Source organism: Bufo bufo, chromosome 5 (genome assembly GCF_905171765.1).
Source record: "Bufo bufo chromosome 5, aBufBuf1.1, whole genome shotgun sequence".
In the NCBI taxonomy this organism is placed as follows: Eukaryota; Metazoa; Chordata; class Amphibia; order Anura; family Bufonidae; genus Bufo; species Bufo bufo.
In genome coordinates, this window is record NC_053393.1 from 566,761,678 (window position 1) to 566,782,845 (window position 21,168).

Sequence of the window (21,168 nt, forward strand, 5' to 3'; positions counted from 1 at the left end):
TGGTTTAAGGGGAAACATATAAATGTGTTGGAATGGCCGAGTCACAGCCCAGATCTCAATCCAATAGGAAATCTGGCATCTCACAGGCAGGAAGCTGTATGAGTAATACACACATACATACTCATACATCCAATGCATTCCAATACAGAAGTATTGGAATGCTTTGTAAAGGGGATCAGACCCCCAAAAGTTGAAGTCCCAAAGTGGGACAAAAAAATAAAGTGAAAAAAAGTTTTGAAAAAATTAAGTTTTCCCCCCTAAAAATTTAAAGTTTCAAGTAAAACAAAAAGTCATTTTCCCCAAATAAAGTTAAAAAAATTGTAAAAGATAGGGAAAAAAGAAAAGTAGAAATATTAGGTTGAAAAAATATAGGGTATCTGTGAATCGCTACAGCTAGACAATATGGAACAGGTGCTCTAGGTCTATGTGGCCCACCCAGCCACAGAAAGGTATTCAAACAGTAAAGAGAAGGACCTGGCACTCTAAATATTGTTGTGCTTTTTCATAAGTGTAAACAGTTAAATCTACTTATTTTAGTTATAATGGGTATTCATTGCCTTTAAGATCAATGTTGATTTATATTCACTGTTTTGTATGGATTTTCACGTAGGCCGAAGTAAGTCCATGAGAAGATTACTGTGCTGCTCAAAAGCTAGTGTTATAGTAACAATATATTATACATTTAGAAAGTTAGAAGATACACCGCACCTGCAGATTCTAAGGCTTCATTGTTTTTTCATATCTGAACATGAATTTCACAGTGTGAGAATTGTCTAGATGTTCCTCAAAGTATACATTCATGTATCAAAGTTTGTCCCTCGGCCCTGAGACAAGGCCTCTAGACGTCAGAGGTGTAGTAGTGAAAATATCAGGCATGTATGAGTTAACCCTTAATGGTATGATGCCTATTGCTTATACAACAGTGCCACCTAGATATGAGCAGTTAATACTACATCAGTAGCAAAAGTGCATTCTGGGTAGTATTATGACGTCAGGCTCCTTATCAATGCACACACCCATCCAACAATGATTGGAAAGTTCCAAACTCGGAGGGGGTGTTCATCTGATAAGTTTTGGGTTAAGAAACCAGTTACCAAGAAAAAAAAAAAGGGAAAGGAAAAAAACAAACAAACAAAGAAACATTGGGATTATAGATCTCTGGAGAATCATTGGGATTATCGGGAAAAACTCTCGAGAGCTGGCTGCCCCAAGACTCTGCACACCACTTGACCCTTGGGTAATGTATATTTTTGTTTTATGTAGTATTGATCTAAATTAATTGGCTTGATACTTAGTCAGATACCTGCTCATTTGCGGACGTGTAATGTTAGTTGCCACATCAGTATTTTCTCTGATTTCAGTTACAATGCATATAACTGAATAAAGGGGATAATATTGGAGAAACTCTCTGTTGGGAATCTTAGTATTCCCTAGTTTGACATCAAGCCAATAATTTATAAGTTTTGTGCAATACTACCATACTACCCCGTATCTGAGATTGGTCACCATTTTTTTGGGCGGAGCAAGGGCTCGTATCTGTCATCTTCTTGATTGAGTTTTCCGCATAATCCATTGATTGTATATCTCTCACAAATTTAAAGCTGTATTGCATAATATTGGTTGAGTATTGTTTTGTTGCATCATATAGTGGTGAATTCTGGGTACTGCATATCATTGTATATTATTGAAATTTATGTTGATTCATTTTTTGATTGTATATTAAACTATTGTATAATAAACCATTTATATTTTTGCATAGACGCTTGTACCCTGTTTTACTGATTGCACAAAATAATCAGGTTCTTGATCGAACTCGTTTGGAGATGATTATGTCAATCTCCCGGATCAATATCGTTTGCATAATTTTTCTTTTTATCCGCTAATTTTTTTTATTTTTATCTTTATAAAAAACAAGGGCTTTATATACCCGACATAAAATGGAGGCCCCAGCGAGATCGAGTTAATTCTTTGATTATTTGTGCAAATAGTAAACCGTTCCATACTTTTCTTGGCTAACCAGATTATTCATAAATCTGTGTATAACTTTATTGCAAGAAAATGAGTGCAGCCGGTAGTGCAGCCGGTAGTGATGTTGCAACAGGAGATAGTCCATCCAGCCCGGAGCAGTTAATCCAGAACGTTGTTGAATATGTAAATTCACATTTAAATTTGGATCATGATGTGGCTGCATGGATAAGTGAGTTGCAGGCAGAAGCCAAGAGAGAATGTGTGGATGTATGGACGCCACTTGGCACAGTCAGGAGACAACTAACTTATCTTGATGTGCTTAAAAATACTGCCAGTAAAAACCAACACCTCTTAAAGATGTTGCCACAAATGTTGTATGCATTATTAGAGGTCAGCATTCTCTCAGAGAGTAGACATGTGCATATAACGAAAGTGCAAGCATATGTATCCCATATGGAAGAAAGATTAGAATCTGCAAAGGCATCGATCGAGGATTTAAAATGCGAGCTCGATCACAGCCATGCTGCCTATCACAAATTGAAGAGTGAGGCAGAGGAGCTGCACATCCGTTATAGCAGTCTGCAGCAAACAAATGAACTAAGCCAAACTGTAGCCAATGTTCAAAGTGATCTGTCTGATCATGAGGGATCTCCAGACCCTCCAATTCTCACACCCCAAAATGTAGATATGTCATCATCACATGCTCTTAAAGCGCAATCCATCCGAGACCCTAAGCCACCCGAGGGTGATGGCATGATTAAACAGGAGGCCTTAAACCAATTAAATCAGGCGTTTCAAGCTGTAACCGCCTTACTAGGCACTAGCGACACAAAAGGCCACAGAAGTGCCCCTCCACGTCCTCCTCTAGAGAGGAATGTTAGGGTTAAGTCACCTGTGCCAAGTGGGTCTGATGGAAGTGAGCGGAGCGTGAGTGATTGTGACAGTGATGTGGGAAAGCGTGTGATCCATTCCCTACCACGCAGGCATAAGATTGCCCATCAGGGGGATGAGAGTTTTAGACGACCAACATATGCTGAGGTGGTCTCTAGAAAGAAAAATACTCAGTGTTCAGAAAAGGGTCAGAACTCCTCGAGTATCATTAAGTTTCTAAATGTCACTGTGCCCAAATTCTCTAAAAAGGGTTCTGCTGAAATTGCCAATCACTTAGAACTGTACCAGTCCACCATGGATTCTTTAAAATTGTATTCTGATGCGGACAGGATCGGATTCCTACCATGGGGATTTGATGGTAAATATCGCCACTACTTTGTTTCATTTAGGGAGAGAGGAATTCTGGATTGGCAGGATGTTTTGCATGAGGTCAAATTAGAATTTGGCCCTTACCGTACTGTGACTGCTGCAAAACGTGATATCTATAAACTCACATGTAGACCCAATCAGAGTCCCCGGGAATTCCTCCCCATCCTTAAAAATGCCTATGGGTTGGCGTATAGATCCCCAAACTGGGAGTCTGAGGAGTTCAAACAGCTGTTTTATGATGCAATGCCCATGCAAATTAAACTTAGCTTGGCTAGAGATCTTGATCTCCAAGCCCCCTTGGACAGGTTGGTGACGGCTGCCACCTCACTGTATAACATCAGTGAATGCCATGCTACAGGTGAGAGGAGATATAAAAAGTCCCCAGAACAAAGCATAGCAGAAGCTAAGGTAAACCCTGGTTTCAAATTTGAAACGCAGCCACGTAAGTACCCCCAGGCTACAGGACCTGTCCAACAAACCCAGCGACAACAGGTAGGACCCAAGCAAGCAAGACCTCAGAGCCCCAAGGGGCCAGAGGGGGATAACTCCAGTGCTGGGAGGTCTAACTACCGTCCCCAATATTACAATAGAGGTCCCCAAGGAACAGGCGCTGGAACAACAGGCCGAGACAACAGAAGGAAAGTAGGCCTGATTCCCCTACCTCACCTAGAGGTCGGTCACCCACTTCTAATAAAGGCACACCAGAAGTCCAAACTGTGCGCAAACCAAACAATCGTTTGGATCATTTGGCAGATCAAGTAGCCAAATTACAGGAGATCATTAGTAGAATGTCCCAGGTGTCAACTGGAAAACAGCCTGAGTCTTTTTTAGGGGCAACTGCAGGACCCAGCTCAGCCCCATAATGCAGGCAGGGCAGGGTCAGAGCCCAGGCCGGTGCAAGGCTACAGAGATGGTTGTAACAGAATCTAATGTGATTTCTAATACTACTTTGCCTTGCAGTGTTCTTGACCCTAAAATTGAGGCCAAGGAGGAGATGTCTAACATGTTGCCTATATTACAGTCTAATCATGATGATTCCTGCACTAATGTGTCTTCTCCAGTGAGTGATCCTATCCTCTCAGCGTCAACCTGCGAGCTGCCGTCTGTAAGCTGTGATGTGATCCAGTGTTCAAACTAAGAAGACAGGTTGGCATTAGCAGGAGGTGCTTCAAACCCACATGCAGTTGTGCATATATATAGGGGAGCAAATCCTGCACTTGTGGCCCGTTGCTAATGGCAATCCCCAGCAAAATGCATACAATGGAGGATGCCCGCGGCAAACCACAAGTACCACAATAGACATCCTACACAAGGTAACAAGTGCGGATGTAATAATTAATATAACAATATAACAAAAACAATAACGAACACAGGTGCACTTGCAGTAATACTAAATCCTCAAACTGATTTTAAAATTGAGAGATTAGTCAACATGTCCTACGGTGTAGAACATGTCTAGCCCGACATGTCTAAGCACCTCCTGCTAGTGCCAACCTGTCTTCTTAGTTTGTATATATTGATTCCTGGAGGTGTATAAACTCCTATTTAAATGTGCCTGTTTTCCATCTACAGGTCACATTTAGGTGCACCTGTGAGGCCTGGGACATATCAGCAAGTCTTGAGTGGGGACTCACAGACTCCTCCCTCCTCCCATTGCAAGCATGGTCACATGCTGGAGGTAACTGGTGAGTTTGTTACCTTAGTGAGTCGGCCTTATGCTCCTGTAATTTGCCACTGGCTCCTGGTATCGCCCATACGGCGCAGGTAGGAGAGTTGTAGGGTCCCGGGCTACTTGAGAAACCTTGTCGCGGTGTCCGGGCTTAGAACATGTTCTACACCGTAGGACATGTTGACTAATCTCTCAATTTTAAAATCAGTTTGAGGATTTAGTATTACTGCAGAGTGCACCTGTGTTTGTTATTGTTTTGTTATATTGTTATATTAATTATTACATCCGCACTTGTTACCTTGTGTAGGATGTCTATTGTGGTACTTGTGGTTCGCCGCGGGCATCCTCCATTGTATGCATTTTGCTGGGGATTGCCATAGCAACGGGCCACAAGTGCAGGATTTGCTCCCCTATATATATGCACAACTGCATGTGGGTTTGAAGCACCTCCTGCTAATGCCAACCTGTCTTCTTAGTTTGTATATATAGATTCCGGAGGTGTATAAACTCCTATTTAAATGTGCCTGTTTTCCATCTACAGGTCACATTTAGGTGCACCTGTGAGGCCTGGGACATATCAGCAAGTCTTGAGTGGGACTCACAGACTCCTCCCTCCTCCCATTGCAAGCATGGCCACATGCTGGAGGTAACTGGTGAGTTGTTTGTGAGTCGGCCTTATGCTCCTGTAATTTGCCCACTGGCTCCTGGTATCGCCCATATGGCTCAGGTAGGAGAGTGTAGGGTCCCGGGCTACTTGAGAAACCTTGTCGCGGTGTCCGGGCTTAGACATGTTCTACACCGTAGGACATGTTGACTAATCTCTCAATTTTAAAATCAGTTTGAGGATTTAGTATTACTGCAGAGTGCACCTGTGTTTGTTATGTTTTGTTATATGTTATATTAATTATTACATCCGCACTTGTTACCTGTGTAGGATGTCTATTGTGGTACTTGTGGTTCGCCGCGGGCATCCTCCATTGTATGCATTTTGCTGGGGATTGCCATTAGCAACGGGCCACAAGTGCAGGATTTGCTCCCCTATATATATGCACAACTGCATGTGGGTTTGAAGCACCTCCTGCTAATGCCACCTGTCTTCGTAGTTTGTATATATAGATTCCTGGAGGTGTATAAACTCCTATTTAATGTGCCTGTTTTCCATCTACAGGTCACATTTAGGTGCACCTGTGAGGCCTGGGACATTTCAGCAAGTCTTGAGTGGGACTCACAGACTCCTCCCTCCTCCCATTGCAAGCATGGCCACATGCTGGAGGTAACTGGTGAGTTGTTTGTGAGTCGGCCTTATGCTCCTGTAATTTGCCCACTGGCTCCTGGTATCGCCCATACGGCTCAGGTAGGAGAGTGTAGGGTCCCGGGCTACTTGAGAAACCTTGTCGCGGTGTCCGGGCTTAGACATGTTCTACACCGTAGGACATGTTGACTAATCTCTCAATTTTAAAATCAGTTTGAGGATTTAGTATTACTGCAGAGTGCACCTGTGTTTGTTATTGTTTTGTTATATTGTGATCCAGTGTTCTCCAAAGGTGGGGGCTGCTGCTGCCGCCGCGAGCAGCAGGAATTCCAAGAATTCACCAGAGGTCGCGACGCTGCAGAAAGGTCAAATCCTTAACAAATGTCAAATAAGTGATCACCCTAATTTTTTATGTGATTTGTTTCAGATCAAAGGCCGATATTTTCTTGATTCCTATCTCGAAGATGAACTTATTGGGCCAATCAGGGGTTTACTTGACACAGGATCACAAGCCACTATATTGTCATATAGTTATTTCGAACAAGTATTGGAGGGGACAGCAAAGAAGCCGAAACTGAAATCGTTTGATGGCTCTTTGATAAGTGTCGGAGGAGACGCTTTGCAGGTAAAAGGTACATCATGGTTAAAATTCAAAATTGGCAAGAAGATAATTAGACATCCCACACTGATTGTGGACCTTCCCTATGATCGGCTGATCATAGGAATCGACCTCCTGAGAAGATTGAGTTCCATAGTAGACTTCATCAATGAAGCCGTCTGGACTCAGGTGAAGGCACCCATTGCCTATGAGTACTCTTGCAATGCACAATCCCAACGTAATTGTCATGTGATTGAGGAAAGGTTTAACTCTGTTGAAGTGCATTTTAGGAACAATCAAACACCGGATGTCACGATCCTGAAAAATGGTGAGCCTGAGGAAGCCGTCAACGGTGCCGCACAAACCATAACCATCCAGAAGGACAGAATTGAAAAGGTTACCCTGGATGGGGATGCATTAACTATTTCTCTTAAAGGGAGAAGTTACGAAGTCGCGGACCTGACCAGGCATACTCAATCCATGGTACGGATTGAGAAAGTTAATGATAACTTATTGATTCCCGTACAGGTGAGCAATATGGCCCGGGTGAAATACGCCAAGTTGGATCTGAAATCCGAAGCCAGTTACATAAGCCTGAGTCTCTTGAAACAGATTGCTAATCCTAAAATGATTAAAGTTTCCTCTCCACAGGACCAAAGGGTTCATGATCTGGATGGAGATTCACAGAGTCATAATGTGATTGCAAGATGTCTTTTGTCTATTTCCATAGGAGATAAAACCACAGAACATTTATTCATTGTGTTGAATGAAGCACGGTACCAGATGTACATAGGTAATGACCTTCTACACCGATTTGCTGTGCAGATTGATCTAGTCAACAATACTCTATGGTCCAGATTACCTGGGAACCCGGAGGGATTCCAGAATGAAGAGCAAGCCTTGAGATGGGGACCACAGATGCCCTATGCCGTGAGTATCGTGGTTGCAGATGAGGTTAAAATCCCTGAAGGATGTAAGCCATTTCTTCTTCCCATTCAAACAAAGAAGGGACAAAGACTGAAGAATGCAGATGCTTTGATCTGTTTGTCCAACCGGATGCAGCAACTCGGCCTGAAGGTAAAGCCGACTCCTATGGTAAATATTCATCAGGATCCATTGCATATGGTAATTCATAACATGGCTCCCCATAGTATATCTCTACAAAAAGACACTATAATTGGTCTGGCTATGGATTCGGAGTATTACACTTTTGGTTTCCAAAATGATGTCATTGGACTTATTCCTGATGAATACCTGACAGAAGAACAGGTAGTGGAACAACATTTTTCCTCAACACCTGAGGGGTTATTTAATATCCACTCTGTTTATCCTTTCAGCTCTGAAGAAGGTACATGCCACATCGAAGAGTCATCATTGGTTTTCAACCATGAGATCGATGAGAAGGAGTACGAGTCATGCCAAACAGGAAAGGATAAGGTACGCAATACTCAAAACGATTTAACTAGTGAGCTTGAAGAAGCTTACGAGTTAAGTCAACCTGAAATCTTTCCAGAATTTCAGGAAAGGGTGGAAGAGCAAATCTCTGTGGCTGACGCATGTTCCGAGGAGTCGGAGCGTCAACAGCTAAAGGGGCTCTTCGCCGAATTCCAGGACATGTTTGCTAAGGATTCTTACGACTGTGGGGAAACTGACCTACAATATGCAGCCAAAATCGAGATGAAGTTATTAAAATATTTGATTATTTATTTAAAAATATATTTAAAAGTAAACACAGCAGCGTATAGAATAAATAGCAGAGCTATCTAATGTGACATAACAGCATAAATAAATGGCTTCAGTATAAAATATACAATAGCATAAAATAGCAGCAGTGAAAAAAAAATCAGCAAATTGTATTAATATAATCACCTCACGTCCGCCCATAGACTATAAACGTCCTATGGGTGGATGTCTATTTCTGACAGCACGTTTTAGAACGTCCTGTCAGAAATAGCAGCTGCACGCTAATCGTGCAGCTGCTGATCGGGTTGCCCGCTGTCAGTGACAGCAGGGCAACCCTAAGACAAGGCAGGGACAGTCCCCAGGTGTCCCTGCCTTCACGATCGCTGCAGACACAGCTCTCACCGAGCGCTGTGTATGCAGAGCAGGAAGCGCTGTGCGCTTCCTGTTCCGGCCCGGCGGTCATGTGACCGCCGTGACCGGAGAGTGCAGGAGCTGTGTGAGGTCTCTCAGAGACCTCGATCAGCCCTGCTCTGAGGCTGCACAGCGCTGTATACTGCTGTACAGCCTCTATAGGGGTGCATTTCTTCTGTAACTGGGGCTACTATGTCAGCCCCAGTTACAGGAGAAATCAACAGTGAAAAAAAAAAAGAAAAAGTGAAGCAAATGTCCCCCAGAGGTCTTGTATAAAGGGTTGAAAAAATAAAATAAAATAAAGTTTGACATGTAAAAAAAAAAAAGTTCCCAAGTAAGGAATAAAAAAAAAAAATTAAAAATAGAAAAAATAAAATAAAATAGACATATTAGGTATCGCCGCGTCCGTAAAAACCAGCTCTATAAAAATATCACATGACCTAACCCCTCGGGTGAACACCGTAAAAAAAAAAAAAAAAAACTGTGTCAAAACAAGCAATTTTTGTCACCTTGCATCACAAAAGGTGCAACACCAAGTGATCAAAAATGCGTATGTCCCACAAAATAGTACCAATAAAACTGTCACCTCATCCCGCAAAAAATGAGCCCCTACATAAGAAAATCTCTCAAAAAATAAAAAAACTATAGCTCTCAGAACATGGACACATTAAAACATAATTTTTTGGTTTTCAAAAATGCTATTATTGTGTAAAACTTTAATAAATGAAAAAAGTATACATATTAGGTATCGCCACGTCCGTAACAATCTGCTCTATAAAAATGTCACTTGACTGAACCCCTCAGGTGAACGCTGTAAAAATAAATAAATAGAAACTGTGCTAAAACAACCAATTTTTTGGTCACCTTGCCCCATAAAGTGTTATAATGAATGATCAAAAAATCATATGTACCCAAAAATAGTACTAATAAAACTGGCACCTTATCCCCTAGTTTCCAAAATGGGGTCACTTCTTGGGAGTTTCTAATGTAAGGGTGCATCAGGGGGGGCTTCAAATGGGACATGGCATCTAAAAACCATGTGGAGTTCCTTTTCTTCAGCGCCCTGCCGTGTGCCCATACAGCAGTTTATGACCACATGTGGGGTGTTTCTGTAAACCGCAGAATCTGGGTAATAAATATTGAGTTTTGTTTGGCTGTTAACCATCGATGTGTTAAAGAAAAACATTGATTAAAATGGAAAATCTGCCAAAAAAGTGAAATTTAAAAATTTGATCTCCATTTTCCTTTAATTCTTGTGGAACGCCTAAAGGGTTAACAAAGTTTGTAAAATCGGTTTTGAATACCTTGAGGGGTGTAGTTTCTACAATGGGGTCATTTATGGGGGTATCCACTATGTAGGCCCCACAAAGTGACTTCAGACCTGAACTGGTCCTTAAAAAGTGGGTTTTGGCAATTTTCTTAAAAATTTGAAGAATTCCTTCTAAACTTCTAAGCCTTCTAACGTCCTAAAAAAATAAAATGACATTTCCAAAATGATGCCAACATAAAGTAGACATATGGGGAATGTTAAATAATAAATATTTTATGAGGTATCACTTTCTGTTTTAAAAGCAGAGAAATTGAAATTTAGAAAATTGCGAATTTTTCAAATTTTTGGGTAAATTTGGGATTTTTTCATAAATAAAGGTGAAATATTTTGACTCAAATTTATGACTATCATGAAGTACAATGTGTCACGAGAAAACAATCTCTGAATGACTTGGATAAAGGCGTTCCAAAGTTATTACCACATAAAGTGAGATATGTCAGTTTTGCAAAATTTGGCCTGGTCAGGAAGGGGGCAAAGGGCCCAGATGGGAAGTGGATAATCAAATAATATCAATAATAAAATTCAACCATAGAGAATCCGCAATCTGTAAGTGGGTTTAAGCATAAACTGTTCCTCCTATACCGCAGTGGAAAGTGCAAAAGTGTATTCAAATAGCAGCAATAATTAATGTCCAGCAGACCTCAGACTGTGTGCAGGTCTTTGCATATAAAATCGCTATTCCACAGGGTAAAACTATGCAGGACGGATATCCTTAAGTGTTCACAGTTCACAATTGCTACTGACTTTCTGTAGCAGCGCACACATGAATCGCCAGTCTTTCCAATAACACACGGAAGGCCAGAAGGTGCAATGTGGTAACTTCTCAAGGTGGCGTCCCACCCAGGTACAGTTACTTTATATCCTTGTTACCTTAGTCTGGTCGATGTGTGAATGCGGGCTTGATGATACGTAGTATAATGGATGTCAGCTACACTTATCCAAACTAGGTTCCCACGGCTGGCTGTGCGCTCAGTAAGGACATACAGGTTCTTCTAAAAAAATTAGCATATTGTGATAAAGTTCATTATTTTCTGTAATGTACTGATAAACATTAGACTTTCATATATTTTAGATTCATTACACACAACTGAAGTAGTTCAAGCCTTTTCTTGTTTTAATATTGATGATTTTGGCATACAGCTCATGAAAACCCCAAATTCCTATCTCAAAAAATGAGCATATCATGAAAAGGTTCTCTAAACGAGCTATTAACCTAATCATCTGAATCAACTAATTAACTCTAAACACCTGCAAAAGATTCCTGAGGCTTTTAAAAACTCCCAGCCTGGTTCATTACTCAAAACCGCAATCATGGGTAAGACTGCCAACCTGACTGCTGTCCAGAAGGCCATCATTGACACCCTCAGCAAGAGGGTAAGACACAGAAAGAAATTTCTGAACGAATAGGCTGTTCCCAGAGTGCTGTATCAAGGCACCTCAGTGGGAAGTCTGTGGGAAGGAAAAAGTGTGGCAGAAAACGCTGCACAACGAGAAGAGGTGACCGGACCCTGAGGAAGATTGTGGAGAAGGACCGATTCCAGACCTTGGAGGACCTGCGGAAGCAGTGGACTGAGTCTGGAGTAGAAACATCCAGAGCCACCGTCTACAGGCGTGTGCAGGAAATGGGCTACAGGTGCCGCATTCCCCAGGTCAAGCCACTTTTGAACCAGAAACAGCGGCAGAAGCGCCTGACCTGGGCTACAGAGAAGCAGCACTGGACTGTTGCTCAGTGGTCGAAAGTACTTTTTTCGGATGAAAGCAAATTTTGCATGTCATTCGGAAATCAAGGTGCCAGAGTCTGGAGGAAGACTGGGGAGAGGGAAATGCCAAAATGCCTGAAGTCCAGTGTCAAGTGCCCACAGTCAGTGATGGTCTGGGGTGCCATGTCAGCTGCTGGTGTTGGTCCACTGTGTTTTATCAAGGGCAGGGTCAATGCAGCTAGCTATCAGGAGATTTTGGAGCACTTCATGCTTCCATCTGCTGAAAAGCTTTATGGAGATGAAGATTTCATTTTTCAGCAGGACCTGGCACCTGCTCACAGTGCCATAACCACTGGTAAATGGTTACTGACCATGGTATTGCTGTGCTCAATTGGCCTGCCAACTCTCCTGACCTGAACCCCATAGAGAATCTGTGGGATATTGGGAAGAGAAAGTTGAGAGACGCAAGACCCAACACTCTGGATGTGCTTAAGGCCGCTATCGAAGCATCCTGGGCCTCCATAACACCTCAGCAGTGCCACAGGCTGATCGCCTCCATGCCACATTGCCGCATTGAAGCCGTCATTTCTGCAAAAGGATTCCCGACCAAGTATTGAGTGCAGAACTGAACTTAATTATTTGAAGGTTGACTTTTTTTGTATTAAAAACACTTTTCTTTTATTGGTCGGATGAAATATGCTAATTTTTTGAGATAGGAATTTTGGGTTTTCATGAGCTGTATGCCAAAATCATCAATATTAAAACAAGAAAAGGCTTGAACTACTTCAGTTGTGTGTAATGAATCTAAAATATATGAAAGTCTAATGTTTATCAGTACATTACAGAAAATAATGAACTTTATCACAATATGCAAATTTTTTGAGAAGAACCTGTATATCGTCCAGGGGAGATTGTATTAAAGTTTCCGGAAGAAAGATAAAAAGCTCTGACGATATATGTCCTTACTGAGCGCACAGCCAGCCGTGGGAACGTAGTTTGGATAAGTGCAGCTGACATCCATTATACTACGCATCATCAAGCCCGCATTCACACATCGACCAGACTAAGGTAACAAGGATATAAAGTAACTGTACCTGGGTGGGACGCCACCTTGAGAAGTTACCACATTGCACCTTATAGTAACATAGTAACATAGTACATAAGGCCGAAAAAAGACATTTGTCCATCCAGTTCGGCCTGTTATCCTGCAAGTTGATCCAGAGGAAGGCAAAAACCCTGTGAGGTAGAAGCCAATTTTCTCCACTTTAGGGGAATAAAAAATTTCTTCCCGACTCCAATCAGAATAACTCCCTGGATCAACGACCCCTCTCTAGTAGCTATAGCCTGTAATATTATTACGCTCTAGAAACACATCCAGGCCCCTCTTGAATTCCTTTATTGTACTCACCATCACCACCTCCTCAGGCAGAGAGTTCCATAGTCTCACTGCTCTTACAGTAAAGAGTCCATAGTCTCACTGCTCTTACAGTATAGAGTCCATAGTCTCACTGCTCTTACAGTAAAGAGTCCACAGTCTCACTGCTCTTACAGTACAGAGTCCATAGTCTCACTGCTCTTACAGTATAGAGTCCACAGTCTCACTGCTCTTACAGTAAAGAGTCCATAGTCTCACTGCTCTTACAGTAAAGAGTCCATAGTCTCACTGCTCTTACAGTAAAGAGTCCATAGTCTCACTGCTCTTACAGTATAGAGTCCATAGTCTCACTGCTCTTACAGTATATATAGTCCATAGTCTCACTGCTCTTACCGTAAAGAATCCTCTTCTATGTTTGTGTACAAACCTTCTTTCCTCCAGACGCAGAGGATGTCCCCTCGTCACAGTCACAGTCCTGGGGATAAATAGCTGATGGGATAGATCTCTGTACTGACCCCTGATATATTTATACATATTAATTAGATCTCCCCTCAGTCGTCTTTTTTCTAAAGTGAATAACCCTAATTTTGATAATCTTTCAGGGTACTGTAGTTGCCCCATTCCAGTTATTACTTTAGTTGCCCTCCTCTGAACCCTCTCTAGCTCTGCTATGTCTGCCTTGTTTACAGGAGCCCAGAACTGTACACAGTACTCCATGTGTGGTCTGACTAGCGATTTGTAAAGTGGTAGGACTATGTTCATATCACGAGAATCTATGCCCCTTTTGATGCAACCCATTATCTTGTTGGCCTTGGCAGCACCTGCCTGACACTGGTTTTTGCTGTTTAGTTTGCTGTTTATTAAAATTCCTAGATCCTTTTCCATGTCAGTGTTACCGAGTGTTTTACCATTTAGTATGTACGGGTGACTTGCATTATTCCTTCCCATGTGCATAACTTTACATTTGTCAGTGTTAAACCTCATCTGCCACTTATCTGCCCAAGCCTGCAATCTATCCAGATCCCTCTGTAGTAGTATACTGTCCTCTGTAGTATATATACAGTATACTGTCCTCTGTAGTATATATACAGTATACTGTCCTCTGTAGTATATATACAGTATACTGTCCTCTGTAGTATATATACAGTATACTGTCCTCTGTAGTGTGTATATATACAGTATACTGTCCTCTGTAGTATATATATATATAGTATACTGTCCTCTGTAGTATATATACAGTATACTGTCCTCTGTAGTATATATACAGTATACTGTCCTCTGTAGTATATATACAGTATACTGTCCTCTGTAGTATATATATACAGTATACTGTCCTCTGTAGTATATATATAGTATACTGTCCTCTGTAGTATATATACAGTATACTGTCCTCTGTAGTATATATACAGTATACTGTCCTCTGTAGTATATATACAGAATACTGTCCTCTGTAGTATATATACAGTATACTGTCCTCTGTAGTATATATATACAGTATACTGTCCTCTGTAGTATATATATACAGTATACTGTCCTCTTCAGTGTAAATTACTTTACACAGTTTAGTGTCATCTGCAAAAATTGATACTTTACTATGCAAGCCTTCTACAAGATCATTAATAAATATATTGAAGAGAATAGGGCCCAATACTGACCCCTGAGGTACCCCACTAGTGACAGTGACCCAATCTGAATGTGTACCGTTAATAACCACCCTCTGTTTTCTATCCCTCAGCCAGTTACTTACCCACATACAGACGTTTTCTCCCAGTCCGAGCATTCTCATTTTATATACTAACCTTTTATGTGGTACAGTGTCAGATGCTTTGGAGAAGTCCAGATATACGACATCCATTGATTCGCCGCTGTCAAGTCTAGAACTTACCTCCTCATAGAAACTGATTAAATTAGTTTGACATGACCGATCCCTCACGAAGCCATGCTGATATGGCGTTATTTGCTTATTTCCGTTGAGATGCTCTAATATAGCATCTCTCAGAAAACCTTCAAACAGTTTACCCACAACAGATGTTAAACTTACCGGCCTATAGTTTCCAGGCTCTGTTTTTGGCCCCTTTTTGAATATTGGCACCACATATGCCACGCGCCAATCCTGTGGGACATTCCCTGTCAGTATAGAGTCTGCAAATATCAGAAATAAGGGTCTGGCTATGACATTACTTAATTCCTTTAGGATACGGGGGTGTATGCCATCCGGTCCTGGCGATTTGTCTATTTTAATCTTTTTAAGCCGCTGATGTACTTCTTCCTGGGTCAGACAGGACACTTTTAATGGGGAATTTATTTTTGCATTCTGCATGTCATCTGACAATTTATTTTCCTCAGTGAATACATTGGAGAAAAAAATATTTAACAGCTTTGCTTTCTCCTCGTCGCTCTCTGCGACTCCCCCCTCATTACTCTTTAAAGGGCCAACACCTTCAGCTTTATACTTTTAACATTTATATAATTGAAGAACATTTTAGGGTTGGTTTTACTCTCTTTGGCAATTAATCTCTCGGTCTCTAGTTTGGCCGCTTTTATTTGTTTTTTACATGTTCTATTTTTTTCCTTATAGTTTTTCAGTGCTTCCGTGCTACCCTCCTGTTTTAGTGTTTTATATGCTTTCTTTTGTCATTTATTGCTTTCTTTACAGTTCTATTTATCCACATTGGTTTCTTTTTGTTCCTTAACCTTTTATTACCATTACGGTATGTACCTCTGACAATGAGTTTTTAGGATGTTTTTAAGATATCCCATTTTGTGTCTGTATTTGTGAGGACTTTGTCCCAGTTAGTTTGGCCTATGGCCTCTCTTAGTTGGCTAAATTTAGCTTTTTTGAAGTTTGGTATTTTTGTTCCTCCCTGTAGAAACGCTCTTTTGAATGATAATTGGAAGGTTATTACTTTATGGTCACTATTTCCCAGGTGTCCCCCGACCTGCACGTCTGTTGTTCTGTCAGGTCTATTGGTTAATACTAAGTCCAGTATGGCCGTCCCTCTAGTCGGGTCCTGAACCAGTTGGGAGAGGTAATTGTCTTTGGTTATAGCCACGAACCTGTTTCCCTTATGAGATATACAAGTTTCAGTTTCCCAGTCTATATCTGGGTAGTTGAAGTCCCCCATAATAACCACCTCATTATGATTTGCCGCCTCGTCTATCTCGTTTAGTAGTAGATTTTCTGTGGACTCTGGTATATTAGGTGGTTTATAGTAAACTCCTATTAGTAATTTATTGTTGTTTTTAGCTCCATGTATCTCTACCCATAGTGACTCCACATGTTCATGTCCCTCACTTATATCTTCTCGGACTGTGGGCTTTAGACAGGACTTTATATAAAGGCAGACCCCTCCCCCTCTCCGGTTTTGACGATCCTTTCTAAACAGACTGTAACCTTGTACATTAACTGCCCAGTCATAGCTATCATCCAGCCATGTCTCAGTTATTCCCACTATGTCATAGTTCTCCTCACACATCACTAATTCCAGTTCACCAGTTTTATTAGTCAGGCTTCTGGCATTAGTATACATACATTTGAGAGGTTTATGTATATTTTTTACCCTACACCTTTCCTTCTGAACTGTTCTAGTCCCTCCTTCCATTCCTCCCCCATTCTTATTACCTTGCCCCCGGTCTCTATCTGCACTATCTTCCCCTCCTATAATGTAATTACCCTCCCCCCCAGTCCCTAGTTTAAACACTCCTCCAACCTTCTAGCCATCTTTCTCCCCAGCACAGCTGCCCCTTCCCCATTGAGGTGCAGCCCGTCCCTACGATAGAGCCTGTTGCCGATAGAAAAATCGGCCCAGTTCTCCAGGAACCCAAACCCCTCCATCCTACACCAGTTCTTGAGCCACTTGTTAATCTCCCTAATCTCCCATTGCCTATCTTGTGTGGCTCGTGGTACAGGCAGTATTTCAGAAAATACTACCTTAGAGGTCCTTGCCCTCAGCTTTTGACCTAAATCCCTGAAATCATTTTTAAGGACTCTCCACCTACCTCTAACTTTGTCATTGGTTCCGATATGGACCATAACCGCTGGATCGTCTCCAGCCCCTCCCAGTAATCTGTCAACCCGATCCGCGATGTGTCGAACTCTAGCGCCAGGAAGACAGCACACTGTTCGGCGATCACGGTCTTTGTGACAGATTTCCCTATCTGTTCCCCTAATAATGGAGTCTCCCACTACCAGCACCTGTCTGGCCTGCCCTGCTCTCCTGGTTCCCTGCTTACTGGAGCTGACATTCCCCTGACTGGCAGAGGAAGTGTCTGGCTGCAGCAGTGCCGTCCCCGGACTGACATCCCCCTCATGTGCCAAACGTGCAAACTTGTTGGGGTGTGTCAGATCAGGGCTAGCCTCCCTGGCACTCTTCCCTCTACCCCGCTTTCTAACTTTTACCCAGCTAGCTACCTCACTTTCCTCAGCCTCCTCTCTGTCACCCTCCCCCTCATCTACCCCAAAGAGTGCTTGCTCGGTGAGAAGCAAACTCTTTTGCAAATTATCAATGCCTCTCAGTGTTGCAACTTGCCCATTTAGAGACTCGATCTGCGATTCCAAACGGATAATTTGCTCACATCTATAACAAAGATATACACCCTCGAACGGCTGTTCCAGGACTGCAGACATCATGCAAGATGTGCACTGGACTGCGTTGTAAATTGTGCAACACATACTAAATGGGGATTACAACAGTAAAAAAGTAAAACAGTATAAAATGATTTAGATTTAGACCCTGTCTGCTGTAGTTGAAGGACCACGTAAAATTAAGCCAACAACACACAAGGAAATTATATCCAACCTTAGTTTCCAAACTCCTTTTCTTAAACTCCTTATTTTTTAACTCCACTTAATAAGAAGCCACTTAGTAGAGCAAGCCTCAGAAAGAGCAGGCTCTGAAGAGTATAAGTGGCTCAATTTATAGCACCTGGTTGCCCCAGGCACTCGCCTTAATTAAGCAGAGGAAAAAAAAAAAAAAAAAAAAAAACGATTTTAAATGCAAGTACAAAAATACCTTCTGGCCTTCCGTGTGTTATTGGAAAGACTGGCGATTCATGTGTGTGCTGCTACAGAAAGTCAGTAGCAATTGTGAACTGTGAACACTTAAGGATATCCGTCCTGCATAGTTTTACCCTGTGGAATAGCGATTTTATATGAAAAGACCTGCACACAGTCTGAGGTCTGCTGGACATTAATTATTGCTGCTATTTGAATACACTTTTGCACTTTCCACTGCGGTATAGGAGGAACAGTTTATGCTTAAACCCACTTACAGATTGCGGATTCTCTATGGTTGAATTTTATTATTGATATTATTTGATTATATTAATACAATTTGCAGATTTTTTTCACTGCTGCTATTTTATGCTATTGTATATTTTATACTGAAGCCATTTATTTATGCTGTTATGTCACATTAGATAGCGCTGCTATTTATTCTATACGCTGCTGTGTTTACTTTTAAATATATTTTTAAATAAATAATCAAATATTTTAATAACTTCATCTCGATTTTGGCTGCATATTTAGAGTGCCAGGTCTTTCTCTTTACTGTATAAATATTAGGTATTGCCCGGATCTATAAACATATCACATGACCTAACCCCTCAGATGAACACCGTAAAAAAAAAAAAGTTCTAAATAAACAATTTTTTTGTCACCTTACATCACTAAAAGTAAAACACCAAGCGATCAAAAAGGCGTATGCACGCCAAAATATAACCAATCTAACAGTCACCTCATCCCTCAAAAAATGAGCCCCTTCCTAAGACAATCACCCAAAAAATAAAAAACTATGGCTCAATATAGAGAGACACTACAAAACATCATTTTTTTTTTTTTTTTAAATGCTGTTATTGTATTAAACTTAAGTAAATAAAAAAAAGTATACATATTAGGTATCGCCGCGTCCGTAAGAACCTGCTCTATAAAAATATCACATGACATAACCCCTCAGGTGAACACCATAAAAAAATGTAAATGATCTAACCTATCAGATGAATGTTGTAAATAAAAAATAAAAACTGTGCCAAAACAGCTATTTCTTGTTATCTTGCCTCACAAGAAGTAGAATATAGAGCAACCAAAAATCATATGTACCCTAAAATAGTACCAAAAAAACTGCCATCTTATCCTGTAGTTTCTAAAATGGGGTCACTTTTTTGGAGTTTCTACTCTAGGGGTGCATCAGGGGGGCTTCAAATGGGACATGGTGTCAAAAAACCAGTCCAGCAAAATCTGCCTTCCAAAAACCGTATGGCATTCCTTTCCTTCTGCGCCCTGCCGTGTGCCCGTACAGCAGTTTACGACCACATATGGGGTGTTTCTGTAAACTACAGAATCAGGGCCATAAATAATGAGTTTTGTTTGGCTGTTAACCCTTGCTTTGTAACTGGAAAAAAATGGATTTAAATGGAAAATCTGCCAAAAAAGTTAAATTTTTAAATTTTATCTCAATTTTCCATTAATTCTTGTGGAACACCTAAAGGGTTAACAAAGTTTCTAAAATCAGTTTTTAATACCTTGAGGGGTGTAGTTTGTAAAATGAGGTAATTTTTGGATGGTTTCTATTATGCAAGCCTCCAAAAGTGATTTCAGAGCTGAACTGATCCTGAAAAAGTGAGTTTTAGAAATTTTCTGAAACATTTCAAGATTTGCTTCTAAACTTCTCAGCCTTCTAACGTCCCCAAAAAATAAAATGGCATTCACAAAATGATCCAAACATGAGGTAGACATATGGGGAATGTAAAGTAATAACTATTTTTGGAGGTATTACTACTATTTATTATAAAAGTAGAGAAATTGAAATTTGCTAATTTTTCTAAATCTTTGGTAAACTTGGAATTATTTCATAAATAAAAATTTTACCACTGTCATGAAGTACAATATGTGACGAGAAAACAATCTCAGAATGGCCTGGATAAGTAAAAAGCGTTTTTTTGGCCGGGTCCTTAACCCCTTAAGGACGCAGGGCGTACCGGTACGCCCTATTTCCCGGTATGTCCTAACTTTAAATCGGGATTCCAGCGTTGCGGGGGTTAATCGCAACGTGATGCCAGCTGAAATCATTCAGCCGGCATCCCGTAACAACGCAGGGGGGGGTCATTTGACCCCCCGTATTGGCGATCGCAGAAAACCGCAGGTCAATTCAGACCTGCGGTTTTCTGCGTTTCCGGTCCATTCGGGTGTCCAGTGACCTGATGAACCGGAAAAAGACTGCGATCGGTGGCGTAATTACACACCACCAATCGCAGTCCGAAGATTTGGAGAGGCGGTGCTGGCCCTGGTGCTGAACACTGCTGTCCAGAGTGCTGATTGGTGCAGGGGAGAGAGGCGCGAAATTCAAACTTCCTGCGCTCCTCTCTCCCCTCCTCTTCCTGTTCTGCACGAGCACCCGGCAGCATCGTCCAGCACCAGCTCCTGAGTCCCCCCTAATAGCCATCCATCACCCTCCTGCACCCATCGCCACCCAGGTAGGTTAGGGTCAGTGAGGGAGAGGCACCGTTAGGCAGGGAAAGAAGGGAAAAGTTAGTTAGGAAAAAAAAAAAAAAAAGCACTTTTATTCAAAACTTTCTTTGATCCATCTATTAGACCCCATCCCCCCCCCCCTGCCACTTGCCCCCCCCCCCACCAAATAAGCCCACCGGAGCCCCCTGCCGATGAACTTAGTTGGTGTCCCCCAGTGGACTTTGAGCCTGAGATTCCGGGTTTTGCTGGCAATCCTGGAATCCAGATTCCCACAGTGGGGTTTACTGAAATTGACTATTTTTTTTTTTTTTTTTCAGTAACCCACTGGTGAATCTGATGGTGGAGCAGACGAATCTGTATGCCCAACAGTTCGTCGCTCAAAACCCAGGCTCATTTTTGGCTAGACCCGGTGGCTGGACGCCGGTCAGTGCAGCCGAGATGAGGACATTTTGGGGCC

General features: G+C 41.6%; 1 long non-coding RNA gene across 1 annotated transcript; it reads left to right on the plus strand.

The window, feature by feature from the left end:
* Nucleotides 1-1,927: 1,927 nt before the first annotated feature.
* LOC121002077 lies at nt 1,928-16,748 on the plus strand. Its single transcript, XR_005779213.1, has 3 exons — nt 1,928-2,327; nt 12,759-12,763; nt 16,735-16,748. It is a non-coding gene; the product is annotated as an uncharacterized LOC121002077 (long non-coding RNA).
* Nucleotides 16,749-21,168: the final 4,420 nt, after the last annotated feature.